Here is an 8242-nt window from a genome sequence, read left to right on the forward strand (position 1 = left end):
GAGGATTGTGTGTCTGACCAGTTTTCTTTTGAAATCCGTTTGCTGATCTAGTGCTGTGCTTAAGGATGCTTGTAAATATTTTCAATAAATCTTTTTTATTTATGAGGTTGGTTCTCAGTCTCTGTACTACTTAGATTCCCCCACCATTTTGGACATGCAAGTACAAGAGGGGCCCCTGGGCTGGGAGGAAAGTGGTCAGTGTGCACCTGGCTATTTCCCCAGCGGAACCCCAAAGCAGTATCTGGTCCCCATGGTAACCAGTTGCTGGGTAGTGGGAGACACTGAGGCCAGGCCTCAGAACTAGGAAGGGGACCTGGGAGTCCTTCCCAGTGGGAAATCCCGAAAACGAGCAGGTGGCCACGGTGAATACCCTAATGGAAGGAAGTGGTAAACCCCTCCAGGAGTTGGCAACCCCTAGGAGTGGGTGGGCAGAGCAGGGCTTGCAAGTCAAAGCAGGCCTGTTCCATCACAACCTTACACCTGAGCATGGCTGGGGAAAGTTACAATGTGGCATTTTTGTGCCTGTCCTGATCTCACAATCTCCATCCCACTTTTCCTGTGCTGTGCTGATAGTGCTTGCGGCCAAACTGCTGGAGTAGGGCTGCCAGTTAGCTTTCTGGCAAAGCTCCAGGGCCTTTTTTTTTTTTGGAAGTTGAATGACAAGCAGAACTTCAGCATAGGACAATTTTTTCCCCACTGCTGCATCACTACTGCTTAGAAAGCCTTCACCTGCTAATTTTTGCTAACTGCACAGCTGTTCAAAGCATAGCAGTTGTGCCAGGAAAAAAAAGTTGGCAAGCCTCCGCTTAGGGAAAGGATATGGGGAAGTTGTGCATAGAAGCGAAACCTATTTTAGTCTTTAATGTCATCTGGATGCAACAAAGCAATGAAACAGTACCATAAACTGTGAAAACACCCAACTTCATCAGGACTTCATAATCTATATGGTGTGTTAAATTCATAATCAAAAATTGACATGACGTTTTAGGGCAAAGGAATACTCAACTGTTCTAGTCACAGTCATCTCAACCAGGTTAAATTTGAAAGATTGACCATCATTTGAAACTGCTGTCACTCTGACCTTGGGGGGGGTGTTGGGGTATCTGTTGCCATCAAACAAAATGGACTGAATTTGAGCAGTAACTGATGAGTGTTCTGACTTTTATTCAGCTGCAATAGCAATCTGATCTGTGTAGCTAAGTTGCATTAGACTGAGTCTAATGACTTTTGTTTCACCAGCCTCACAGATGGGCTGTTGATGCAGTGTGTTCATAAAAAGTCCTAATGTGAAAATTTGCTTTAAGGTCAGGGTAATTTAAATATCCTGTCAAGAGAAGCTTTTAGAAAGTCCAGTGTGTGACTGTAATCCACAAGCTTTCTCATTAAGCATGCCTTATATTAAGCATTGATTTTGGCACAGTTCCTTCAGGTGGAAAGTGGCTCTGTCAGCAGTGTAGGGTGTTAGGTATTTTAAAAATAATTTCTTTCTCTAGAAGTTGTAATGCCTATTTAATGTTCTTGCTGGAAAGGTTAAAACGGTTATTGTGTGGTGGTGGTGTTTTTTTGCAGATGGCATTTCTATTGTGTATTGTGGGTCAAACAATTAGCAATCACTCAGCAATTGACGAGGATTTTCACTGAATGTGGTGTATTTTGTTGTAACCGTGTGAGACTTTAGGCAAGAGCAGGTCAACAATTTACTCACTAGAAGGAATGAAGGCAGAACCTGTGTTTAGGCTATTGTTACTGCTGTGCGTATGCGGCTATACAGACCCTTTATAAGCAAATAAATATTTTTAAAGGTCCTTTAAAAAAATGTGGCTATTGCTCTGAAACATATTTTACTTTTCATCGGAAAAAAGAATTCCATATGTATGTTGCTTGCTAATTTGTACCTGAGAAATTAAGTTCTCTTCCTGCCTACACATACCAGTGCATATACATTTCCAACCTACCCAGTGAATCGAAGTAGGCAAAGGGAGGCAGAAGGGGAAAAAAGTTAAAAAGCAAAAAACAAATAGGAGCAAAAAAGAAAAAGAAAAAAGGAAGATAGATTTTTGAAAACCAAATTCAAACCCACATACCTTAGGCTCTGTCCTGAATGAGGTGTTTTTATTGCATGTGATTTTCCAACTCCAGCCATCCTTTTTGCACAGTCCTGAGAGCACCTAACTCTGTGTCAAGGGCTTAATTACACATTACATACCCCTCACATCACATAGGGGTCCACCACTAGGACTTTTTATCAGATCTGTGCTGGAAGTTCCTCACTGGGAACACAGCCCAAAGGGAGAAGGGGGCACACCTTTCCTCTGCACTTTTCATGACCTAAAATGCCCCCAGTGGGCTGCTATCTGCCCCATTATGTTGATGGGGTACATGTAGGCAGTGGGGGCACATGGTACCCCCCTAGGGGAGCAATGCACATGGAAGATGAGGCCCTAGCAGAGAATTTACAGTGCCTATCTGACAAAGTCCTTGTAGTGGACCTGGACCAACCATGAGGACTATGGCCATTGAGTAGCAGTGCTTCCAATGCATCTGGGCCACTTGGGAAAACAGAAGAAAGATTATTTTCCCACAAGGAAAAGTCTGTCCAGGCTGACAGCATCTCCAGCCCTTGATACTCAAAATAAGTGGTGGGCAGTGATGGCAGGGGAGGAAAAGGAGCAGGTAATTTCTCTCAACTAATTGAACTGTAAATCAGTCAACTAGGAAACAGAATAACAAGTCTTAATAGTAACGAAGGTTGTAAGACATGCAGCTTTGGTATCCAGGATTTATTGCTTGCAGGAGTTGATAAAAATAAACTCCACAGCTGCAAGTCTAGTTGTGACAAACAGAATAACTTGTATGAAAACCTTAAGTTTAGATGGGAATGTGGAAATGAATAGGGTAACTTCTGGTTATATTTTATGCCGCTAGACTCTGTGGGGTTTCAGACATGAAATGTCTATATGAAGGGTATGGTGTAGAAGAGCCAGTAGCTATTTTCAGACATTTAATCTTGGTGCTTTGATTGATTTTGTGTGGAAAATCGAGTGATTTTGTGTGGATGTGATACAGTGCATATTTTCAAGGTGTGTATGGTTTCAGTACATGTGAACAGAACACTGGTGTTTTGTGGAAACATGTTGGTGGGTACCGGAATGCACATGAAATGCAAATGTGTTTCCCTGTGCACACAAAATGTCAGCCATGCATACTGGGAGGTTTGTGTGTAGCACATGATTTCCTTAGATGGAGTTCAAGCACCAAGGTCAAACAATTGAAAGGGACCAATGTAAACTCTCTAGTACAGGGGTGGCCAAACTGTGGCTCGGGAGCCACATGCGGCTCTTTCACACATATCGTGTGGCTCCCGGTAGGGTGGCTGGGGAAGCTAAATGTCATTAGCAAACAAATATTATTGGACAAATAAATATCATTATCAATATCTGCTTTTACCTCTTTTGTTATTATTTTTGGCAGTCTCGTTTAATGTTAATAAAAAGAAATCTGCATATTTCCCAGTAAAAACGTGTAATATTTGTTCATGTCTTGCAACTCTCAAACGTCTGACGTTTATTCTATGTGGCTCTTACATTAAGCAAGTTTGTCCACCCATGCTCTAGTACCTACATCTGGCTCTCATAAACTGATTTTTAGTCCAGATTAGTGCTTTGGGACTAGATGGAGCAAAGCCAGTGGGTTTGACTGTTACTAAAGGACGTCTAAAAGTGCTTCTTTACATTCATACAAAGGATCTTTATTTTTTTATTGAGGGATATACCAGATGTGATGAAAAGTTCTGAAATTATATTATTGAACATTGGCATAAAAGGATCCAAATTAGATAAGAGGGAGAAGGGGACTTTCCCCCCTCTTGTGTGGTTTTTGTGCATAATCACACCAAAGTGCAACCACATGCACACCCAAACGTGCTATACTGGCATGAGACAGTTTGGTGTAGTGGTTAGGAGAGCGGACTCTAATCTGGGAGAATCAGGTTTGATTTCCCACGCCTCCACATGCAACTGCTTGTGTGACCTTGGATCAGTTACAAGTTCCTTCAGAGCTGTTCTCTCACCAGCAGTTCTTGAAAGTGCTCTCTCAGCCCCACCTACATCACAGGGTGTCTGTTGTGGGGAGGGGAAGGGAAAGGAGATTGTAAGGTGCTCTGAGATGCCTTTGGCTTGTGAAGGGTGGGGTATAAATCCAATCTCTTATTATTATGTCACAGGGAAACATTAGACCAGGTAATCTGTGCAAGGACCTTTATCTACACACACACACACTACCCTAAAAGGCTACTATCTGGTGTGGGAGTAGGGATTTGGAGTGCAGAACAGATGTGACACCACTAATCCCCTCCACCAGTACTACTGTTCTGATAAAATATGGAGTCTCCCAGTGCTTTTTTAAAAATGGGAGATCTAATTATTGACCTCCCATATCACATCTGCTTGGGTTCCTGATTTCTGTGTCCAGATGACTGATTCCTTTATTCGGGGATGGGGGACATTCTGTTCTCTCAAGAGTGTTCAGAAGACCAGAATTACATTTTACTATGCAACCCAGCCCTTCTGAGTGTGATCAAGTTATCAAATAATGTTTGTTTTTAAAAATTGTTTATAAAAAGGCATTTTAACCTACAATCTTCAGTCTTCTATTTGGCCTGTCTTGTCTGCAATAACTAACTAATTCGGTTCCTGGGCTGTCGGTCCGGCCGTGCAGCCCGGGGGCCGCCTTTGCCGCCCTGCAGGAGAGAGACAGGGGGCGCGGCAACCGCCGCATCCGGGGCTGACCAGGGGGCGGGGCCGGAGCTGTGAGGCCGGCCCCTGCTTCCCTCCTTCAGTGCACACCCGAACGCTCGACTGGGAAGAGCTCTTACGGAGCTCTCCGGTCGGCCGACCTAGGAGTTGACCCGGCGTGGGATCGAGGGAGCGGCGAAACTGGCGAGCCAAGAGTGCGGCTCGGAGGACGCGCGGCTCCCGAACGGAAGATACGGTGGCAGCTGGCGTGGGGAAGTCCCGCCAGCGTTCAGGCGGTATTGGGGAGTGGGCTGAGGGGTGGGTTGGTTGCCCGTCGGCTGGAGGGCCTTGTTTTTGGAGCGAAGTTGGGGGTGGGAGCGAGAAGGGGTTGAAGACCCTTGGCGGCCTTGTTCCCTTGGCAGCTTAAAGTTCCCCCCTCAGCGCGGCTTTGCCCCCCCCCGCTGCTCAGCTTACCCCGCCTGCTGCTTGGCTCTTTCCTTCCTGGGGGGCTCCTATTGCGGTCGGTCACCGGAGGAAGCATTAGTGGGCGAGGGTTCCCCCCCCCCAATCTGCAGGCTGCTTAGCGATTTGAGGGAGTGATACTACTAGCACGGTAAAATTTTGGGCACGCGGCTGCACCCCTTTTGGTGAAGCACGGGAGCACGTGGCTGATAAAAGACCTAGGCGGCCATTTTGTGGTACAGCGGCCATTTTGTAGCCTGGGGCCCATTGAAGTCTGGGTGGCCATTTTGTGGAAGGCTTATTAGGTTCAGAAGGGGATTTGGGCTACATTCTTGGGCAACCTGCCATGGCACCGAAGAAGGGCACTGGGCGCGCCAAGGAGAAGAAACCGGCACCCAAGCCTGGGCCAAAAAGACCGGCGCCAACCTTATCTTCCTCAGAGGATGAGGCGGGTGATGAAGTGCAGCAAGCAATTATGGCAAGGCTGTTGGCAGTAGAGCAGGCTTCTGGCGTAGTGGTTCCCCGCACCCCACCTGTTCCAGGACAGGCTGGGAGGAAAGAAACCCGGGCATTGTCGGCTAAGCGTTTCCAGGCTGAAGTTTTGACCCGTCTCTCTCTCGTTGAGGGCAAGGTTTCTGCAGGTGCAGGCACCATCAGTGGAGGAGCTGGCCGGCAGGAGGATGCTGGTGAGGGGCCCTCTGACTTAATGCAATCCCATGGAGCAGCAGAACAAGGGACAGCTTCGGTGCCCAAGGTTGATACAAGGGGTAAGTCTGAGGGGTCTTCCCGGGTGGGGGTGGCTTGGCCTTGGGGGCCTTGCGGGGCCTCATCTACCCCAGCTTCGGTTGGGGCTGGCTCTACATGTGCCCTCAGTAGGGGGCAATATTGGGCCTCACCACCTAGTCAGATGGCAGGGCATGGGGCCCAGTGTGGGTTTAGCCAACCACCTTTTTGTATGTGTCAGTTTGGTGGCTCCCCAGTGCTGAGTGGGGCTTCTTATGCTGCCACACCTGTTGCAGCGCTCCCCCATGGGGACGTGGCTTCGCCATTGGGAGATCACTTGTTGCCAGCTACCAGGGAAAAAAATATGTAGAGGGGATTACGTGGATGTTTTTTCCCTTCTTTTTCGGGAATTAGAAAAGAAGGATAAGGACGATTTAGAGGATAAGGACAAGGAGAAGCTCAGGAGGATGAAAGTGGACAGGACCTGGGCTAACTGGGTGGCCGGCTTTGTAGTATATGCGGGGGTTATAGCAAAAGCGCACCCTTGGAGAGCAGCGTCCCTATTCCAGTATTTTGACATCATCTATAAGGCCTATACGGGCTTCACTGGCCCTGCGTGGCTTCAATATGATGAAGAATTCCGAATGAGGGCGGCTATGAACCCAGCCATGTGGTGGGATCAAGTACATTCACACCTGTGGCTTCAGCACATGTCCCCAGCATGCCCCAATACGGGTGACTGGTCGCACAGTGGTCATTTAGTGCAGTGCTTGTCCTCAGTGCCCAGTCCCCGCGATTCGGCGGGGCAGGCAGTTCAACCCCGCCAAATCTGTTGGGAGTTTGGGGCGCAGGGTATTTGCAACAGGAAGGCATGCCAATACCGGCATGAATGCCCCCTTTGTGGTGGCTCCCACCCTTTTTCGGCATGCTACCGAGGCAAAGCCCATCGGGGTCGGAAGAGACCAGACCAGGGGGGACCGGGACCAGCTGGCGGAAAAGGGCCCCAGTCCCATAAAAACGAGAGTGCTTGAGAGGTGGCTAGGTTCATACCCGAAACGGGAAGATGGTTTATTTCTGTTGCAAGGTTTTAAGTTTGGCTTCCGCATTCCATATCAAGGTCCGAGAAAATTTTACATGGCACCCAATTTGGCATCCATTCTGGGAAAGGAGCACATAGTTAGGGAAAAAATTGAGAAGGAAAGGCTGGAGGGCCGGGTCCTAGGACCCTTTCCGGCCCCGCCTGTGGCCACCCTCCGAGTTTCTCCGTTAGGTATTGTGCCCAAGAAAGCGCAGGGTGAATATAGGTTGATTCATCACCTATCTTATCCGCGAGGGGCATCAGTTAACGATGCTATTCCGGAATCCTTGTGCTCCGTCAGGTACACTTCCTTCGACCAGGCAGTTAGGATAGTGCACCGCTGCGGGATTGGTGCCGAGATGGCCAAATGCGATATTAGGTCTGCATTTCGCCTTCTACCGGTACACCCCAGCGATTTTGAGTTGCTGGGGTTCCATTTTGAGGGACACTTTTACATGGACCGAGCTTTACCTATGGGCTGCTCGGTGTCTTGTGCTGCTTTTGAACATTTTAGTTCATTTTTGGAGTGGGCCTTACGGCAGCGTACGGGGATTCCGTCTGTGGTTCATTATTTGGATGATTTTTTATTTGTTGCCCCGGGGGGCTCGGGACAGTGTGCGCTCATCCTTCAGGGATTTTTGGACCTGGCAGAGGAATTGGGAGTACCCTTAGCGCATGAGAAGACGGAGGGCCCCACACAGGTTTTGACATTCTTGGGGGTTGAACTCGACACTGTTGCACAGGCTTCAAGGCTGCCGGTAGCCAAGGTGAAGGATTTGTGAGCCAGGGTGGCTAGTTTTATGAAGAAGAAAAAGGCCACCTTGCGCGAGTTTCAGCAACTGGTGGGGCATCTCAACTTTGCTTGCAAAGTGGTTGCCCCAGGGCGGTGTCTATTTTCAGAGGCACTGGTGCGCGGAGGAGTGGCCTGTCGAGTGGAGGTCCAACGGACTGGAGCGTGACCTTACTTTTCTGGAATTCTTTCCCATCCTGGTGGCGGTATGGTTGTGGGGGGACATGTTGGCTAACCACACTGTTCATTTTTGGTGCTACAACCTTGCGGTTGTGCAAATTGTCAACTCCCTCACATCCAGATCACCGCGGGTCATGGCGTTGGTGAGGGCATTTACCCTGCGCTGCCTTCGGTACAATATTCTGTTCCTCGCACGACATGTGCCTGGGGTCGACAATGGGGTGGCTGACGCTCTCTCTCGCAAACAGATGGAAAGATTCCGTCAGCTGGCTCCAG

At 48.4% G+C, this 8242-nt stretch overlaps 1 pseudogene; it reads left to right on the forward strand.

Moving 5' to 3' along the window:
* The window catches only part of LOC107111070, a 13267-nt pseudogene extending 12963 nt beyond the window's left edge, over positions 1 to 304 (forward strand).
* The last annotated feature ends 7938 nt before the right edge of the window (positions 305 to 8242 follow it).

The sequence above is a fragment of the Gekko japonicus genome, unplaced genomic scaffold, assembly GCF_001447785.1.
Source record: "Gekko japonicus isolate JY-2015 unplaced genomic scaffold, Gekko_japonicus_V1.1 scaffold676, whole genome shotgun sequence".
Classification (NCBI taxonomy): Eukaryota; Metazoa; Chordata; class Lepidosauria; order Squamata; family Gekkonidae; genus Gekko; species Gekko japonicus.